Source organism: Alosa pseudoharengus, unplaced genomic scaffold (assembly GCF_046254945.1).
Source record: "Alosa pseudoharengus isolate Yale_2024_CS ecotype anadromous, Long Island Sound unplaced genomic scaffold, YU_APseudo_1.1 YU_APseudo_1.1_scf_2, whole genome shotgun sequence".
NCBI classification, from domain to species: Eukaryota; Metazoa; Chordata; class Actinopteri; order Clupeiformes; family Clupeidae; genus Alosa; species Alosa pseudoharengus.
The window spans coordinates 1,758,684-1,767,050 of record NW_027468663.1 but is presented as its reverse complement, the minus strand read 5'-3'; the positions used below and the strand labels follow the sequence as shown (position 1 = coordinate 1,767,050).

At 40.6% G+C, this 8,367-nt stretch overlaps 1 long non-coding RNA gene across 1 annotated transcript; it reads right to left on the bottom strand.

Annotated features, from left to right (window-relative positions):
• Window positions 1-1,779: 1,779 nt before the first annotated feature.
• LOC143134965 (uncharacterized) lies at window positions 1,780-2,404 on the bottom strand. The gene is made up of 3 exons (XR_012988742.1): window positions 2,305-2,404; window positions 2,111-2,165; window positions 1,780-1,809 (listed from the first exon to the last, which is right to left on the bottom strand). It is a non-coding gene; the product is annotated as an uncharacterized LOC143134965 (long non-coding RNA).
• Window positions 2,405-8,367: the final 5,963 nt, after the last annotated feature.

Sequence of the window (8,367 nt, the reverse complement as noted above, 5' to 3'; positions counted from 1 at the left end):
CTGTTGCCAGTCAACTGCATGATGAGGTGTCTGCCAGTGAAATCACGACACACATGATTACATTATGGTCTATGGAAAATGTTACACAACAACATTTCCACCTTTTCATTGTCCATACACATAGTATTCTTCATCATTTTGTGTGAACACTTGAAAAATGACAGAGTACTACTACTATTCTGCTAACAATCTAACTTTGCTACCTAAACAAGCCTATCTGATCTTATTTATTGTGTCTTATTTCTTCAGAGACTTGTGGATGGAATGAGCCTGCAAGAGCACAGGAACCTCACCACACAGTTGCTAGTGAGGCAGCCAGGTCTGGTGTTTGTTGCATCAGTGCAGACATGTCGTCCCCCCACCTGTGCCAGGGATGCCTTGGTGTACTTGTACACACAGCAGAGACATGCCAACCGATCAGGAGAGAAAATGCTGTGGACAAAACCCTGCCACCTGTGAGCCTTCTGCCTCACTTCACAAAGTAGCCTACTGCCTAGATGAAGGTTTTCTCCAGATTCACAGGCAGTACATCACAGACATCACAGCATTAGGCCATCTAAAGCCCTCCTTACACTGACAGACTTTGGAAAGATTTGCAAGGATTTGGAAAAGATTTTTGAAAGACTACAGTTTCAGACCCTCTCACATCTAAAGACAAGTAGTAGAGTTTTAAGTCACAGACTATGATTTTGCAATGACTAGGGAACTTGCAGGGTCACTATTTACAAGACTGCAACTAGATTCCTTTAAATTATTACCCATCGTGCAATAGATAAACAGGAACCGAAATTATAGCATACTAAACTCAAAGTCGTATTTTCATGTTTCTGCAGCATTGTTTCATGCGTGACATCAATATAGAGTCGTTCTGTCACGTGGAAGAGCCGACTCAATATGTATAAGAAATGACAAATATTATAAGAATAACAAATAATCATAGGCTACAGCTGTCGCCTACTTTGCCCCTTCCTGTTTGGTGTTGGAGAGAGGTCACTATTGGTTTTTATAGTTCACGTCACTATTTGCATGAGCCACGACTAGAAAGACTTGCGATAATATCAAACATGTTTGATATTGTCGTAACGGCAAAACTAGAAAAGGACTGACTCCGACTGACTTAAAACCGCTAAGATTGGCACCTTACACTTAACGATCTAGTTGACGGGAGCGCGCCGCGATTCCAGTACAACTCCCATGATTTCTGTCCGACTTTGGAAATATTGTCGCCGACTGTGAAAACAGACCAAAATCGTACAATGTAAGGCCGCCATAAGAGAGCCAGGTGATGACAATAGAGTTCAGATATGCTACCTACAGACATTTCATTTTCTGGCAGCATGGGTCTCTAGGACAGGGTAATAGAAGAGTGATCCCAAGCTGTGTGTGTAGGATAAGGGATAAATTCCCTGACCCTCAGGGACATCTCTGGAATTTTCCTATAATGTTGTAATGTTGTGTTATTGTAAATAGTTTTGTATTAGTGTTCTTGTACTGCCTGTTCCTTTTAAAACTGTATTTAATTTATTTTACACCGGTACATCGTTATATTTTGCTTTCATGAAAATAAAAACTTTTAGAATTGATAAGAGACTGTTCATGCTGTACCTCTTATACATTACATCCACAAACTTAGAATTAAAAAAGGAGCTGTGGTAAATTACCATTTTGAAACACCAAATGACAGTAACATGGTCAACAATGTTATTTGCAATATATTTATTTACAGAAATTAACCCTTCCTTTTTGTATGGTGCCTTTGAAGCAACATGGGCCATCATTCTAAATTTGCAGTCTCCTGGAAAGCTGATCCTGTGGAAGACATGCAGTGTTGTTAGACATACACACCATTTTATATAGTTCAACATATTGTTACTAATCTGTATAGTGCTATTTTGCCTAGACTGAGTTACAGGCAAGGTTACATAAGGAACAATGAAGGCATGCATGTGCATCACATAACAAGACCATTGAATTTCGTCCACATCCTCCACGATGCTCATGTCATGTAGGCTTTGTAAAAAATATATATAAATGCTTATATCATGAAAATATACAATAGAGAATGTCATGTAGGGTTAGGGTATAGACATTATGAGCATTGATGGGTTACCTCTGTTCAAGGTTCTCAATTTCAGGGGCTTCTGCAATTGCGCCAAGATGCTCATCTGAAATGAATAAGCAGAGCGTTTCACAACATATGACAGTACATAAAATGGTAAACACCAAGTTATTAAAAATATACTTTCAGTTATTATCAAACAACAATCACATAGAATCAACAATTGTTTTCATGCCGTGACTGACCTGTCTGTCCCATTAGAAATGCTGGACACTTCTGGAGTAGTAAATACTAGAGGGCTTTCCCTTCATTGGTGTTGATGTGACTGCTCCCAGTTTTCTCTCATAGCTGGACAAAAAAGAGCAGTACATATTAGAATGTCTCACTTAAACCACAAACAAAGTACATTCATTTTATGACCGTGAAGAAACATGTATTTTGGTAGATGCATTGACTAAAGTTCAATCAAAGCAGTTCTGTCCGTATTTTATTGTTCTGCATGATAATGACTTAGACCCTCATTGATCAGTCTCAATGGGCTGGCTGGTCTACCTTGCTCCATTCACAAGTGTAATGGACTAGTCTACCCTTCCCCCATTCTGAGGTGTAGGCTACACTCATATGGTGAAAAACTTTCAGACAATTTAGTAATTAGTAGGCTACGTCTACAATTAATAAGACTACAGGACAGGCCTCAGGATGTGAACGTCACCCTTGGAATTGGCTACCCACTATCAGATTAGGATACATTTAGGCTACAAAGCAAAAGCAATGAAAAATAACTACAATTTACAGTGCCCTTTGCCTGTGATCAGTCCTTGCACATTTTTGTTACAACGTAGCCTAGACAATCCTTTTTCATCGACGCGAGGAAAAGTATTCCAGACGTCATTCTAGCGTTATGGACAACCATGCTATAGTTAGCCAAGCAACTATAAAACTTCGAATTTACACCATAGACCAGTGGTCTCCAACACGGTGCCCGCGGGCACCAGGTAGCCCGCGGGACGGCTATGAGGCGCCCCCAGCGCACTTTCTAAAAAATAGCCAACAGGTCACCTGCAGATCACGCTCTAAAAACACGCTCCATTGTGAAGTTTTCAATAGATATTTAAGTCTAGACCAGAACCATTTTAAGAATGTATGTAGCCATACATCTGTAACAATAAATTGATATTGGTGATACCTTATAAATTGTAGCTGCGTTAAAATTTAGCCTTTGGCTTCAAATCCGTTTCCCATTCAATCTTTAAACAACAACGGAAGCGGAGCGCACACGCTGCTCGCACGCATAGACAGTAAAGGGGGAACAAACTTGCTTGTCTGGTGTAGCCAATGAAAGCATATCTTTGCAAAAGTTCTGTGGCCATTCCATGTTCGTCAAATACGGTTCTTGCATGATTGTTCAAGGACTGAAAAACAATTGCTTTAGCTCACAGGCCTTTTCTCCTCCGTAGGCAACTGCCGTATAATAGCGCTAAAAATGTTATAGCATGCATGACTGAGCAGGACTGTGCATTACCCTTTTTTGTCAGATCATGGATCATTTCAGGTGTGCAATAACTTTAAAAGGAGTTTTCATATGTTAGGGTGGTGTGGGCGATTACTATTGAAATGTTAAAACCGAATTGTCCACTGAAATCAGAACTTAAACATCCCCTGAATTCATAATGGTGGGTTGGTATAAATTGGGTACAAATTGTAACCCAAATTATTAATTGCACAAAAAGAAAGTTTTTTTGTAAAAAAATAAAAATAAAAATAGATTAGATTCCCCATGCAAACTTTGAAATGAACAAACTGAACAAAAATGTTGGTAGTGTTGCATAGGTTATTGATATTAAATTTGAAAATACAGTTGCTTAATATATAAAGACGTATAGGCCTGCACAAATAATGATCATTTAAAAGTAAAAATCACATAGGCCTATTATTTAGGAGGACTACCCTCGCAAAAAAGGGGTGAGGGTATGTTTGTTTTAAATGAGTAGCCCTCCATATGATTTCGGGTCTTCAGGTAGCCCTCATTCCCAAAAAGGTTGGAGACCCCTGCCATAGACTGTATGTTTACACGAATAGGCCAATTACCTGTCGAGGAGAAAGCAGGCAACTTCGGCGTCCCTTTTAAAATCCTTGCTCCTCACGAGCTTTCCATCTTAGAAAAGCCACTCCAATATTGACTTTGGTCTGTTGTTTTTCCGGTCGCGTTGTCGTTTTAATTCTCCTTTTCGCTTCCTTGGCGACTCCTTTTCATGTCCTCGAGAATAGGTGTAATCCTCCATCTGCAACAGACTTTCAAATCTGCCGGGCAGTCGCGAGTAGACTAATCAGGCAATGAGTGTTGCCTACAAGCGCGAAAGGCGGAGCTGAATTCCAGGAATGTCCCTCGTTGGCGAATGTATTTCAAAGATGGAGGCGCAACATGGATTCAGCCAGAGCCCGTCTACGGAGAGCCTTGCCACTCCGTATTAAGTCCCATTGTACCGAATTTTGGTTGCAGTTCCACTAGATTTCCACTGGGGGCGATCGCCATGAGTGCAGAATGAATGGGAGTCAATGGAGCTAGACGGCTAAATTTGCCTCTTTCACCTGATTGTCGTTGACAAATCTCAGATTTGATTGTAGTTTGTATAACTTCAACATGGGTTATAGGTCAAAAGTTGAATGAACGAGTACTTATGTCCTTTTGATTTCTTACAGGTTGGGTCGTTGTTGCCCATAACACGCTAGCATTGTGCTAATGAATGACGTCATTGACACGTTTGAAAGGCTTTTTAGAACAATTAAGTGACTTTAAAAAATATAATACTCAACCAAGTGTATTTTCTTTGCCTCCCCTTTCGAAAACAATAATTACTTGGAAAAAAAATATATCCAGAGAAAAGTGGATTTTGAGGGGTACAGCTCCATAGACCTCCATGCATTCTGCACTCGTGGACGAGCGCCCTCATGTGGAACCACAGAAGGAACTGCAACCAGTTCAGAAACCGGAAGTTTTCCGAGAGTGGCAGTTCTCCCCTTATTAGACATTCTCTGATTCAGCCAAAGATTGTTAAGGCGGAGCAAGATACTTCATCAGGAGCCACTTCCGGGAACCCGGATCGCACGAGGGGGGGGGTCAAAATCCCCCTTTATGCAGAGCAGAGGCAGCTACTGCTCCATTGAAGTCTATGGGCATAGCTCAGAATTTTACCACATATGCTAAGGTCTTAGTTCTATAGAGTTAGGAATGTGAATTTCGGGCACGTTTTCATGATCCTCAAACCCTTGTGAACATTTCAGGTACATTTTTAGCATTTTTGAGGATTCCAGTCTGGAGAAAATCGACTTTATATCAGGTGTGCGCCGGTTATTTATGCCGCTGCTGTTGGCGGGTTGCAACGTACGCTCATCAATACGTCATCGACACGCCTCTTTATGCAGACAGGATGCGATCCCCATTTCGCGCCCATAGACATGAACTACAACGAAGTATCTTGCTCCGCCTTAACAATCTTTGATTCAGCCATTCGCGCGACTCGCGCGTATGTATTTGGAATAGCAGATTCTACACTTACGAGAATACTTTGATTAGTAGGTGGAAATAATTACACATGAATGAGCACATATTTTTGAAAGAACAAATGGGTTTTTGCTAAGAATTAACTCAAAAAAGTACACAATGTAGCTTTAAGATTAACGTGGCATTTCCTGCTTATTCTTTTGTCAACACCATGCTTTTAGGAAAACAATCTTTTTATCATAGTTCCCTCTTCAATGAGCGATTACCAGCTCGTTTTTGTAACAGAGATAGCTGTTTATTGTCCCTAGGTTTACAGAAACACCTATTCATAGTAATACGTAGCCTATGGAGTGCTGCCGACCACTGTTCATTACGGCCAAGAATAGGGTGACCAGACGTCCCCGGTTTCCGGGGACAGTCCCCGATTTCGGTGACCTGTCCCCGGCTGGAGCTGTCCCCGGAAAAGTCCCCGGTTTTCACTGTGACTGACAGACCCCAAATTGGAATAAAAAAAAGAAAGAGAACACTGACCAAACGTACAGTTGCGCACCCTTCACGTACAGGCTCAAGCCAGTCAAAGCAAGCGCTCAGCTCAGACCTAAGAGATGTTCTAGAATGCCCATATTTCTGGTAGGCTATTTTGATTGATGGAATAGCAGCGCGGTAGAATCTTTGAAATGAAACCACTTTGTGCGGGGGACTTATTAAACTATTCATCACGAACGTGCCAGCTGCTCAAGTCCAGGTTAAACTAAAATTGCGGAGTACTCGTCACACAGATAGCATAGGCTACATATCATACGCAGATATCACGTGAACGGTCGGAATCTAAGCTTTCCAATGATATTAGCGCCAAGTTGCTGTGATAAATGGTTTGCGAGAAAATTAACTATGAACTTATGTAACAACTCTAGCGTAGGCCTACAACAAGCGATTCCTGAGTAGTCCGGTTTTGAAATTGCAACAAATTTCTACATGGTCTCCAACTTTGGGCCAAAATTATAATGTATACCTATTCTCATGTAAACTATTTATGTCAGTACAAACTTTTTTGTAAATTGTTTAGCCAGAGTAGGCCTATCCCACCATAATGGTTGTCATTTGCCAGATTCCAGACAATCACCTACACATATCAATGTAGCCTATATTTCTACTGGTATGCTTCCTAGTGACAAAAATATAAAGGAAAAAAAATCATGAGATGAGAGTTATTTTTTCTTGATATAAGACTGACAACACATAGGCCCCATTAGGCTACCTAAGACAAATATTATCATACATTCTCAGATCACAGACTGTCCTGAAAAAAAAGAAGATAGGCATTACAATGACCAACATAACTATCTAGATTAACTATCTGAACAACACGGCCACTAGGATATAATTTTATGGAGTGCTGAAATGTAGCCAATACTATTTTGGACCTTTAACTGTGAAACTGTGAAGAAAATATGCTTTGTGGTTGGGCAATATCATAACTTACTGCAATATTATAATTATTCCACCTGTATGTGCATGGTTAAAATTCTGAAGTGCAAGTTTAGGCTACAGCACAAATATTTCCATCCATAGATAAGAATAATGAAGTCTAACCTCTGAATTTCTTTTCAAAGTGCACCAGATTGATGCATTTAAACGTTAAAATATACCAAATTTTCTTACGGGGGAGCATGCCCCCGAACCCCCCTAGGGGGATTGTGGACTAGTGCAGCTCTAGTGACGCCCGGGACAGTGTCCCCGTTTTAAGTTGACAAAGATTAAAATATTACATGTTTTACGCTCCTCAACTGAAAATGTCCCCGGATTTTGTCTCAGAAATCTGGTCACCTTAGCCAAGAATGCCTTGCATGTCTTTACAACAAAACAACACAGTAAAACCTAAATGCCCGTAAACATATGCATTTGCATACTTGTAACATTTTTAGAGTGCATGAAAATGCAATCTACTGTTATCCGATTTCTTCTTATTACAGTGCATGAAAATGCACTGTACTGTTCTTCCTAGACTTCTTCTTCTTCTTCTTATTAGAGTGCATGAAAATGCACTCTACTGTTATCCGATTTATTAGAGTGCATGAAAATGCACTCTACTGTTATCCGAATTATTCTTATTATAGTGCATGAAAATGCACTATACTGTTATTCCAAGGCTTCTTCTTATTACAGTGCATGAAAATGCACTGTACTGTTCTTCCTAGTCATCTTCTTCTTATTATTATCAAGTCAAGTCAAGTCAGTTTTATTTGTATAGCGCATTTAACGTGCACAGAGTGCAACCCAAAGCGCTCCACATATAAATTGTCAATGACACATAGACTAACAAAGACAATAGCGGACGGAGCGGCGTAGTCGCCAGCGTACCCGTGACACCAAGACAGAACTACATTTAAGAAATAACAAACACAAAAGATGCCGGACGGAGCGGCGTAGTCGCCAGCGTTCCCGTGACACTAAGACATACAAGACAGACAACACAGCAAATTGAAAATAAATAAATAAAATAATAAAAATCATGTTAAAAATTAGTCCAATTTCCAACCGGCTGGAAAAAGTCCAAGAGCAATGATGACCCGCGTGAAACTGCCAATGCAAGACCAACAAAGTTCACTGACCAACTCAGAGAATTTACTGGCAGTCTGGAGAGCAGAGCACCGGAAAAACAACAGTCTGAAGTCATGATGGGCGATCTTCCTGCTGATCAGCAGCTCGGTGGCTTTAGCAAGTTTGTTGCTTCATGGCTCCCGACGTCGCCATCAGAGCTCCCCACCTCAGCACTCAATCCAGACTGCAGGCACCCAGCGTCAGA